An 11492-nucleotide genomic window follows, 5' to 3' on the forward strand; every position below is an offset into this window, starting at 1 on the left:
TCTGGCTAGGGCAGGGCAGCTAGTCTCTGTCAGAGCACGCATACTGGGATGGAATTATTGCAGGACTAGAAGGTGGATGGATATGAGGGATGGTCTCACCTACATTCTTCAAGAGAGTGTGGGGTATTAGGGGAATGTCTCACCTTTCCAGTCCTCAGTGTCTGGAATGATCTTTCAGTCCCCAGCAAATGGAGCCTATTTTTAGGTCCTTGAAATCTGAGAGAACACTGTCACTTTAAATATCCAAAATGGTCGAACCACTTGTAACCATTCAAAATGGATGTACTCTCCAGACAGCCAAAAGTCTGTAGCTCAGCTTGTCTCCACCTTCGCTGTTTCCATTTTTATTCACCAGTCATCAGAGCAGTCCTCTTGCAGCCCCTGGCTAGCAGGGCCAATTTTTAGGTTAATTCTTAAGTCCAAACATCACTTGGCAATTTCTAAGTTGTTCATGCCATTAGGATCACTAACTGCCCACAGCTCTGTATCTCTCTTTCTTCAGTGTTTTCATGCAAGTTCTTCTACTAGTTGGAGTTTAGTCCACTTCTGTATCTTTCCTTTCAAAGTTCAGGGCTCCAGGATTATTTTCTGTATCTGTATTAACTGGTTCTTCTTTTTTTTGTCGAAGAGGGACTGTGTAGTTTGTCTGCCTATTCCACCATCTTATCAGAACATCCCCAAGGCTATAAATCTTTATGGAAGCACACTGCCTCATCTTTCTCTGGAGAGCAGTTGGTGGGTTTGAACCTCTAACCTTTTGGTTAGCAGTGAGTTTAACCACCAGAATTCCCTTGTAGTAACAACAACAACAAACAAACAAACAAACAAAAACACACTGCCATCAAGTCAAATCTAACTCTTAATGACCCCCATATTGTTTCTGAGGCTATAAATCTTTACAGAAGCAGACTACCTCATCTTTCTACTGCAGAGTGGCTGCTGGGTTTGAACTACTGATTTTGGTTAGGTGCCACATGCTTTAACCAGTCTATCACCAGAGCTTCTTTCCTTTGCACTAAAGTAAGGTTAATAAGAATGATATGCACTACAAATTTACCTACAAATTCACAAAGTCACAGGAGCAGATTTCATTTGTACCCTGGGGAATGCCTATATTAAGAAAGCAAGCAAAAACAGGGGAGAAAATACCAGCCACATTATTGCCATGGAACACAAGCTGAAAAGATACAAGGGATTTCCTCTAGAGGAGACAGAAAGAGAGAGCCATCTCCAAAAGCTGACACCTTGAATTCAGACTTTATCCTTTGAAACTATATAAAGGAGCTCTGGTGGCATAGTGCCTAAGTTATTTGACTGTAAAGGCAGTTGGGTGCTTACCAGAAGGGTGCCAGTTCAAACCCACTAGCCACTCAAAAGAACTCTGGTGTCGTAGTGGATAAGGCATTTGGCTACTAACCAGATGTTTGGTGATTCAAACCCACCAGCTGCTCCGTGGGAGGAAGATGAGGCAATCTATTTCCATAAAGATTTACAGCCTTGGAAACCAAATGGGGATCACTATGAGTCAGAATTGGCTCAGTGGCAGTGGGTTTAAACTATAAGAAAGTACATTTCTATTTGTTGAAGCCACTCATTTGAGGCATTTCTTTTATGGCTGCACTAGATTACTGAGACAAACCTCTCCCATTTAACAGAATACAACTTTCTAAAGGTAGAAGCAAAGATACCTGGATCTTAGGAAAAGATTCAGGCTCCTACCCCAGGTTCCAGAGATGAATGGTGATTGGTCTAGACCATGTTTATCCAACACAATAGCCAATAGCCTCATAAGTCTCTAGAGCATTTGAAATGTAAAGAGTGTGGGTAAAGATGTGCTGCAAGTTTAAAATACACAGTGGATTTCAAAAATATAATTAAAGAGGGAATGTAAAATATCTCATAATTATTTTTGTGTTGATTCCATACTAAAATGATAATACTTTGGATATATTAGGTAAACAAAATATATTATTAAAATTCATCTCACCTCTTTCTTTTTGCTTCTTAAATATGGCTGTTGTTGTTGTTGTTGTTATGTGCTGTCAAGTCAGATCCAACTCATAGCGACTGCTCCTTGGGTTTCTGAGGCAGTATCACTGTGGAAGTAGAATGCCTAGTCTTCCTTCCGAGGAGTGGCTGGTGGGTTTGAACCTCCAGCCTTCTGGTTAGCAGTCAAATGCCTTAGGCACTAAGCTCCCTTAAATATGGCTACTAGAAAATTAAAAATTGCATATATAGTTCATATGGTATTTCTTTTGGATTGTGCTGGTCTAAGCACATCATAATAATCCATTTTCCATTGTGAGTGATCAATCTAGAAGTAGCTATGTGATCCAATTCTATCTAAGGCATCTAAGAGTAAGTCTGATGTATGTAACTCTAGGGAAAGTATTTGATCTCTTGATAGAAATAAGTAATCTTTGTTGGCATATCATTTGCTCTTTACCTTTGTTTCTTTTTATCTGGTACACAGATGAGATGCCTAGAAGAATAAATAGCTGCCTTTTTGTGACAACAACAAAAAACCAAACACACTGGCATCATGTTGATTCAGACTTTTAGTGACCCTATAGGACAGAGTAGTACTGACCCATGGGATTTCCAAGGTGGTAATTATTAACTGAAACAGATTGCCTCATCTTTCTCCTGCAAAGCAGTTGTGGGTTTATACTGCTGAGCTTTTGGCAGCAGCTGAATGATTTAATCACTGTGCCACCAGATCTCTTTTTCTTTTGTGACAATGAGGCAATAAATAATAAACCAACACTTTTAAAAAATAAAAGAAACTCAGTATGAAAGATATAAGGACATTGGTTTTGGGATGCTATTGTAGAGAAAGTTCACCTGGACCACCCTTCTCCTGATTTCTTGTTAAGGCTTAATTTACGCTTCCATATTCAGAATTTTGGTTACATATGCTCTTGTTAGGTGCCATCAAATTGTCTCTGACTCATAGCAACCCTACGTACAACAGAACAAAACAGTGCCTGGTCCTGCAACATTCTCACAGTCCTAGCTATGCTTGAACCCATCATTGCAGCCACTGTATCAATCCATCTTGTTCAGGGTCTTCCCCTTTTTCTCTGACCCCCTACCGAACATGATATCAAGGCCTGTTACTTTCTGACAGAATGACCAAAGTTGGTGAGAGAAAGTTTGACCATTCTTATTTCTAAGGAACATTCTGGCTGCACTTCTTCCAAGATTGAATTGTTTGTCCTTCTGGAAGTCCACAGTATTTTCAGTATTCTCCATTAACACCATTATTCAAAGGCATCAATTCTTTTTTGGACTTCCTTATTCATTGTCCAGCTTTCACGCGCATATGAAGTAATTGGAAATACTATGGCTTGGGTCAGGTGCACCTTAGTCTCCAAAGTGACATCATTGCTCTTTAACAGTCTTTTCCAGTAGATTTACCCAATGCATTACATCTTTTGATTTCTTGACTGCTGCTTGCATAAGCATCAATTGTGGATCCAATAGAATGAAATCCTTGACACCTTCAATCTTCATTTATCATGATGTTGCTTATTGGTCCACTTGTGAGGATTTTTTTTTTTTCTTTATGTTGAGGGGTAATCCACACTGAAAGCTGTAGTCTTTGATCTTCATCAGTAAGTGCTTCAAGTCATCTTCACCTTCAGCAAGCAAATTTGTGTAATCTATATATTACAGGCTGTTGATGAATCTTCTTCCAGTCTTGATGTCACATTCTTCTTCATATAATTCAGCTTCTCAGATTATTTGCTGGCATACAGATTGAATAGGTATGGTGAAAGGATATGACCCTGATGCACATCTTTACTTATTTTAAACCATGCAGTATCTCCTTATTCTGTTTTAATGGCAGCCTCTTGGTCTGTGTACAGGTTCCTCATGAGAACAATTAAGTGTTTTGGGATCCCATTCTTTGAAATCTCAGCCATAATGCAATATAATTCACACAGTCAAATGCCTCTGCATAGTCAATAAAACACAGGTATACATCTTTCTAGTATACTTTGCTTTCAGCCAAGATCCATCAGACATCAGCAATGATATCCTCAATTCCATGTCTTCTTCTGAATCCAACTTGCATTTCTGTAAGTTCCCTGTCAATATACTGCTGCAACCATTTTAAAATTATCTTTGGTAAAAATTTTACCTGAATTCAATATTAATGATATAGTTTGATAATTTTCACATTCTGTTAGATCACCTTTCTTTGGAATGGGCAGAAATATTGGTATTTTCCCATTGGTTGGCCAGGTAGCTGTCTTCCGATTTTTTTTTTTTTTTGCATAAACAAATAATGTCTTCCAGAGCTGCATCCATTTGTTGAAATATCTCAGTGGGTATTCTGTCAATTCCTGGAGCCTTGTTTTTTGCCAATTTCTTCAATGCAGTTTGGATTTCCTCCTTCAGAAACATTGGTTCTTGATCATATGCTACGTGCTGAAATAGTTGAATGTTGATCAGTTCTTTCTGGTACAGTGACTGTGTATTCCTTCCATTATCTTTTGAAACTTCGGCATCATTCAATATTTTGCCCATAAAACAAAAATAACTAAACTCACTGCCATGAAGTCAGTCGTGACTCATAGGGACCCCTCCTTGGGTTTCTGAGGTGGTATCACTACAGAGGTAGCTTGCCCAACCTTCCTTCCAAGGAGTGGCTGGTGGGTTTGAACCACCAGCCTTCTGGTCAGTAGTCAAATGCCTTAGGCACTGTGCCACCAGGAGCTCCTATTTTGCCATACAATCCTTCTATATTGCAACTTAATACTTGAATTATTCCATCAGTTCTTTCAGCTTGAAAAATGCTAAGTGTCTTCCCTTTTGGTTTTCTAATTCCAGATCTCTGCACATTTCATTATAATACTTTACTTTCTCTTCTTGAGCCACCCTTTGAAATCTTCTGTTCAGCTCTTTTGTTTCATCATTCCTTCTATTTGCTTTAGCTACTCTCTATTCAAAAGCAAGGTTCAGAGTCTCTTCTTTCATCCATTTTGGTGTTTTCTTTCCTCTCTCTTTAATGATGTTTTGCTTTCTTCATGTATGACATTTTAAATGTTATTCCACAGCTTGCCTGGTCTTCAGCCACTGGTGTTCCCTGTCTCAATTTTATTCTTCAGATGGTCTCTAAATTCAGGTGGGATATAATCAGGATCATATTTTGGCTCCCCTGGACTTGTTTTAGTTTTCTTCACCTTCTTTATCTTGCATATAAAATACTCATATGATCCCAATTGATGGTCTATTCCAAAGTCAGCCCCTGAACTTGTTTTGACTGATGATATTGAACTTCTCCATTGCCTCTTTCCACAGATGAGGTTGATTTGATTCCAGTATTCCATTTGTTCAGGTCCATGTGTAAAGTTGCTATTTATGCTGTTGAAAAATGCATTTGCAGGAATAAGACATTAGTATTGAAAAATTCTATCATGTGATTTTTAACATCATTTCTATCACCAAGGCCATATTTTCTAACTAACAATGTTTCATATTTGTTTCCAACTTTTGTATTCCAATCACCAATAATTATCAATACATCTTGTTGGCATGTTCAATCAATTTCAGACTGCAGGAATTGGTAAAAATCTTCCATTTCTTCATCTTTGGCTTTAGAGATTGGGGCATAAATTTGAATAATAGTCATATTAACTGGTCTTCCTTGTAGGCGTATAAATATTATCCTGTCATTGACAGCAGCATACTTCAGGATAGATCTTGAAATTTTCTTTTTGATCATGAAAGTGACACCATTCTAATTTCATTTGTCATCCTCCGCATAGTAAACCATATGATAGTTTGATTCAAAATGGCCAATATCAGTTCATTTCAATTCACTAATTTCCTAGGATATCAATTTTTATTTATTCTATTCATTTTTAGCAATATCCAGTTTTCCTTGATTCATTTGTACATTCTATGTTCCAATTATTAAAGAATGTTTCTAGCTGTTTCATCCCACTTTGAGTCATGCCACATCAGCAAATGAAGATTTCCAAAACTACTTCATCCACACCACTAAGGTCAACTCTACTTTGAGGTGGTAGCTCTTCTCCAGTTATATTTCGTGTTCCTTCCAGCCTAAGGGGCTCATCTTCTGGCACTATATCAGATAGCGTTTCACTGCTATTCATAAGGTTTTCACTGGCTAATTCTTTGAGAAGTGGATGGTCCCATCCTTCTTCCCAGTATGTCTTAGAATTAGAAGTTCCACTGAAACCTGTCCACTATGGGTGACCCTCATGGTATTTGAATTACCACTTGCATAACTTCCAATCTCACAGCAACACTCAAGCCAACATAGTACAACAAACTGACAGACAAGTGGTGGCTGGTTATGTGTAGCTCAATGCAATCTGAAGGACAGAGGGCCATCCCAACATTCTCCAGTGACATTCTTCCTCTTTAGTATCCTGGAATACGGTTTAAAGAAATCATTTGATCCCTTGTTATCATCCACCACTGGAGAGAACATTTCCTAATGAACTCCATTCAAGTTTAGTATTACTTCACCTACCTATGACTAATCAATTCTGCATCGTTTTTCACTCCGTTTGTAAAATAATGCTAGGGTTTGGCTAGTTCTGAGTTTGTAGGGGACAGAATTACCATTGTCCAGATCACCTTTACAGGTGTAGATAGTACAGCCCAGCTGCTGCAAGTAGAAAACACTAACAATTTACCGCTGCCACCTTTTCTTTCCCTCAGCCAATGAGAAACACCTCATCCAAAAATGCCTGAGTTATTATATTCCCTCCTCTTGTAAGTGGTCCATAGACAATGGCTGACTTACAAGGGAGGAGGTAGACTTTTTGTTTCAAAGTGGATGAATTCTGATACCATACTTGCTACAATGTGGGACTTGTGAGATCAGGCTGAGGCTAGATTACTACAGCAGAAGACCATGTCCTTACTAGCTTTGTTCTACTTCCCTGCCTACCCTTCCTTGAGAATCCTTCTCCAATAAGTCACTTGCATAGCAACCCATTTCAGGCTCTAATTCTAGGAAAATGACTTAAGAAACATTTAACAGAAAATTAATACTTATCTGCTTCTTTACATATGGAAACGTTATATATGCAATCAGTGTTAACATATCAATGTTTTTAACAGTATCTCTGAATAACTGGCTATGCTTTAAATTATATCAAGTAGTAAACTTCGGTATTTTCTACTGGAGAATTCATAAAGCTAATCTTTATACAAGGAGAAAGGTTATTCCACTGTGTGTAAGATTGTGTGCTAAATCCCACCTAAATTTGAGTTTTACTTAATCTCTCTTTCACTTAAACATTGAAAATACCTAGAAGTAGAATACTCAAACAATATAAAATATCTTTGCCTAAAGACTAATTTTACTGCTGCTTCAATGAATAGAAGCAAGAAACCATCGATGGAAAAGTGCTTTGGGAATGTCATAAAATTGATTTAGGGCTCAACAGGGGCAGGAACTAACTGGGAAAGTTCTCTTTAATTTCAGACAGGTGCCCAGAGGAAATTAATATGTAGATATTGAAAGCACAACCAGACTCCTAATACTGAGTCAGGCATGAAATTCTGGTGGCAAAGTAACTGAATAAGAGATTCTAATTAGGAAATGAGAAGAAAAGGAAATGGAGATGCTCCCCCAAGAATCTGACTGAAGGGAGAAGTTTTCATTCATTGACAGTGAGTATTATAGTCCATCAGCCAAGGGAGAACTATGGACAAAGGCTGGGTTTAAATGTGTTTTGTGGGGAGTTACTGATGCTTTCTTTTCTTTATATGGTCTGCATTTTTGGTGGATACTTAAAATATGTGGAGAGAATTGGTTGCAGGTTTAAAATACTTTGGAAAAATAAATTGCATATAGATGGAGGAAGGCAACTCAATGCTCAGTCATTAATATTGTCAATATGTTCGTGTGAGTCAATTGAATGTAGATGTTATTATATAACTATGAAGTCTCTATTGCCAAGTGTTTTCCTGATTTATTGTTCATATAGACATCTTCTCACCATTTTCATTTACTCACCAGATAATTTAAAACTCCTGCTTCACTTAAGACTCAGTGCTAGATTTATGTGGAATCTTATGAGCTAACAAGGCTGTGAAATATGCAAATAAAACTCCAAATCAAGAAAGAAAGGACTATGTGATAAAAGTCAAACATATGAAAGTCATGGGGATTAAAAAGAGAAAGAAAGGTTTTCAGTTCCAAGGATCATTGGAGGAAAAAGTGGTACATATCTAAAACTGTTATTATCAACCTCAATGTCTTTATTATTAAATAATTGTTTGTGATAAGTAGAGACAAAAAGCACTATGTTTTCATTAGTTACTCACTTGTATACTAAAGAAACTTTTCTAATAATTTTAAGAACTGGAAAATTTCACAACATCTTTAAAAATTCAAAAGCATTTCTCGAAAACTAGCATTTCACAAAACAACTCTCTGAATTTAAAGCTTTCTTCAAAAATCTCTGGAGACAAAATTCCAGAAGGAAAATATTTCTGATGACATCCATTTATTAAAAGAATGCTTTTTCCAACATTTCTTGAAACAGAGAATTTCATTTTGAAGAGTCAAGTTTTCCAGGGTCATGGAGTTTCAAAAGTCATTGAAAAAAGGAGGAAGGGAAAAAAAAAAAAAAAAAAAAGATCATTGGTTCTGTTAAACAGAAAGAGAGGGGATGGGAATCACTAATGAGTTTAAAGAAGATCTTATGCACTGACATGTTTGACCATCTTTTAAATAAAAATGGGAAACTGTAACTAGCTTGAGGGTAAAAATAAATTAGATGTTAGAGAGAATAAAAAACACAACAAGCAACAGAATGTTTACTTTTACTTTCTGCTGTTTGGATTTTGAAGTGTGTTTCAGGAGTTCGTTTTTGGATGTGTATATAGATGAACTATGTGTTACAACACAAAATTGAGTAGAAACTGGGCTTAGTACTCTATGCCTATGTATCATGTATTTATTCATCACCTAATAAATGGATATCTACCATATGTCTGGCACTGTGGTAGACCTTAAGGATGCAGGGATAAACCAGATTTAGTATTCTAAACTTTATAATCTGGTTAAGATTACAAAGCAGGAGATATATTTTTTACCCTAATATTAATAGCAGCTAGCATAGTACCTAAGGCACTTGACTGCTAACCAGAAGGCTGGCAGTTCAAACCACCAGCCACTCCTCAGAAGGAAGATGTGGCAAACTACTTCCGTAGTGATATTGCCTCAGAAACCCAGGGAGGGGTTACTATGAGTCGGGACCAACTCTATGGCACATAACAACAACAACAATAACAGCAGACAATATGCTCCAAGTACTCTTCAAAGTACTTTACAAACATTTTGTAAAGCAGATTGGACCTTACTGTCCCCATACATGAGTAAACAGGAGCCCATAAAATTTAAATAACTTGCCCCAAGGTCTCATCTGTGGAGACAAAAATCATAATCATCATACTATACTGTCTTCTAAAGTTTATTATTTAAAAACTATTCTAGAGTCTGTTATTGTTGTTCCAAAGGGAGAAGTGAGAAACTGTGCCACGAGTTTGGAGGCAAGAAAGAGAATTTGTCAAGGCTCTCTAGGTAATATTTGATTTGACTCTTCAATGATAAAAAGGAGCTCTGATGATGCAGTGGTTAAAACATTTGGCTGCTAACCAAAAGGATGCTTGTTCAAACCCACCAGCTGCCCCAAGGAATAAAGATGGGGCAGTCTGCTTTCATAAAGATTTGCAGCCTTGGAAACCCAATGAGGGTTTCTATGAGTCAGAATTGACTCAAAGGCAGTGAGTTTAGTTCGCTTTCTTCAATGATTGTGGGTGGGGGCAATGAGAACAACAGGTGCAGAAGTACAGCAATTTACAAGACTTGTATTTAAAAAATGTTTAAAACAAAGTCCAAATAAGGAAGGGGTTTTCACAACACCACATAGCAAATAAGAACAAAATCAGAAATGGAATTTATATCATCTGATGCAAAAGACCTCTTTAAAGTGCTAAAGAGCAAAGATGTCACTTTGAAGACTAAGGTGCACCTGACCTAAGCCGTGATATTTTCAACTGTCTCATATACCTGTGAAAGCTAGACAATGGATATGAAAGATCACAGAAGAATTCATGCATTTGAATCATGGTATTAGTGAAAGAAAAACATTAAGATGCCATAGACTGCTAGAAGAGCAAAGAAGTCTGCCTTGGAAGAAGTACAACTAGAACGTTCTTTAGAAGCAAGGATGATGAGACTTCATCTCGTGTACTTTGGACTTGTTATCAGGAGAGACCAGTCCCTGGATAAGGACATCATGCTTGGTAAATTGGAGGGTCAGTGAGAAAGAGAGAGATTCTCATTGAGGTGGATTAACCCAGTGGCCACAACAAAGGACTCAAACATAGCAACAAATGAAAGGATGTCCAGGATGGGACAGTGTTTCCTTCTGCTGTACATAAGTATTGCTATAAGTTAGAACTGATTAGATGGCACCTAACAACAACAATCAAAATGTATCCAACATTACCACCATTAATGCAAAAAAATTTCTGTAAGTGCCTTTCTTATCATAACTTTCTCAATTAAACTGATCTTATTTATTAAAAAAAAAAAATAGAAAGAAAAAAAGAAGTACAGCAATTTTGCAAATAACAGCTCTGGATGGAAGATTGAGTAAGCGGGAGAGATATGCAAGAGCTGAGGCTGGAAAAGTAGCCAAGATCCCAATGTGCCTTGTTCATATGTTCAGGTGTTTGACAAGTCATTAAAATTATTAGGAAGGTTTCACAGAAGCACACCCTGAGTCAAGGGTACAAGTGCAAATCATTTATTAAGGAAATTCTCCCAGGAGAATCTGGTTGGGGAAGAGAGGACAGGAAAAGGAAAGAGGCCAGGCAAGGAAGTCTTTGAATTAAAGTCTCAGGCTCAGCTTCATCTCTTGGAGGAGATCTGGAGCATTACTTATTCCTCAGAGTACATTTTACATAGAAGCAAACAATCTGAATTTTCATGTTCACACATGAGTCAATCATTGGCCATAAACTGCCCCACAAAATATATATTTCAAGGAATTTCCAGGTCTTTGTTAATATGGGTGAAGAAACATCAATAACCCAAAGCTGGAACTCTGAAAAAATTCCAGTGATTATCAGCAAAGCCAATGGGAGATAGGCGATGGGTATACAACATGGGCAGAGAACAACAATGTCTGCTACCAGTAGGGACATCGTAATTGTCATTAGAATAGGCAAATCATTCAAAGAATATTGAAAACCTTGTATTGAAAGATATTAAAACTTACTGAGGGAAAAAAAAACACAAAACAACAGTATATTAAACAAAGATGGAAATATAGGCAGAGATGAAAGTCCCATGGAACTTTGAAGCCAGAACAGAAATCAGTAGGAAATGTAGAAATCACCCAACCTGAAGGCTACTCTTATTTTGCAGATGAAGAAACTACAGGCCATGAAACTGTCACATGCACATGATTAATGACAGAGCCAAA

The sequence above is a fragment of the Orycteropus afer genome, unplaced genomic scaffold (genome assembly GCF_000298275.1).
Source record: "Orycteropus afer afer isolate SDZICR_OR568_19922 unplaced genomic scaffold, OryAfe1.0 scaffold00308, whole genome shotgun sequence".
Taxonomy (NCBI): Eukaryota; Metazoa; Chordata; class Mammalia; order Tubulidentata; family Orycteropodidae; genus Orycteropus; species Orycteropus afer.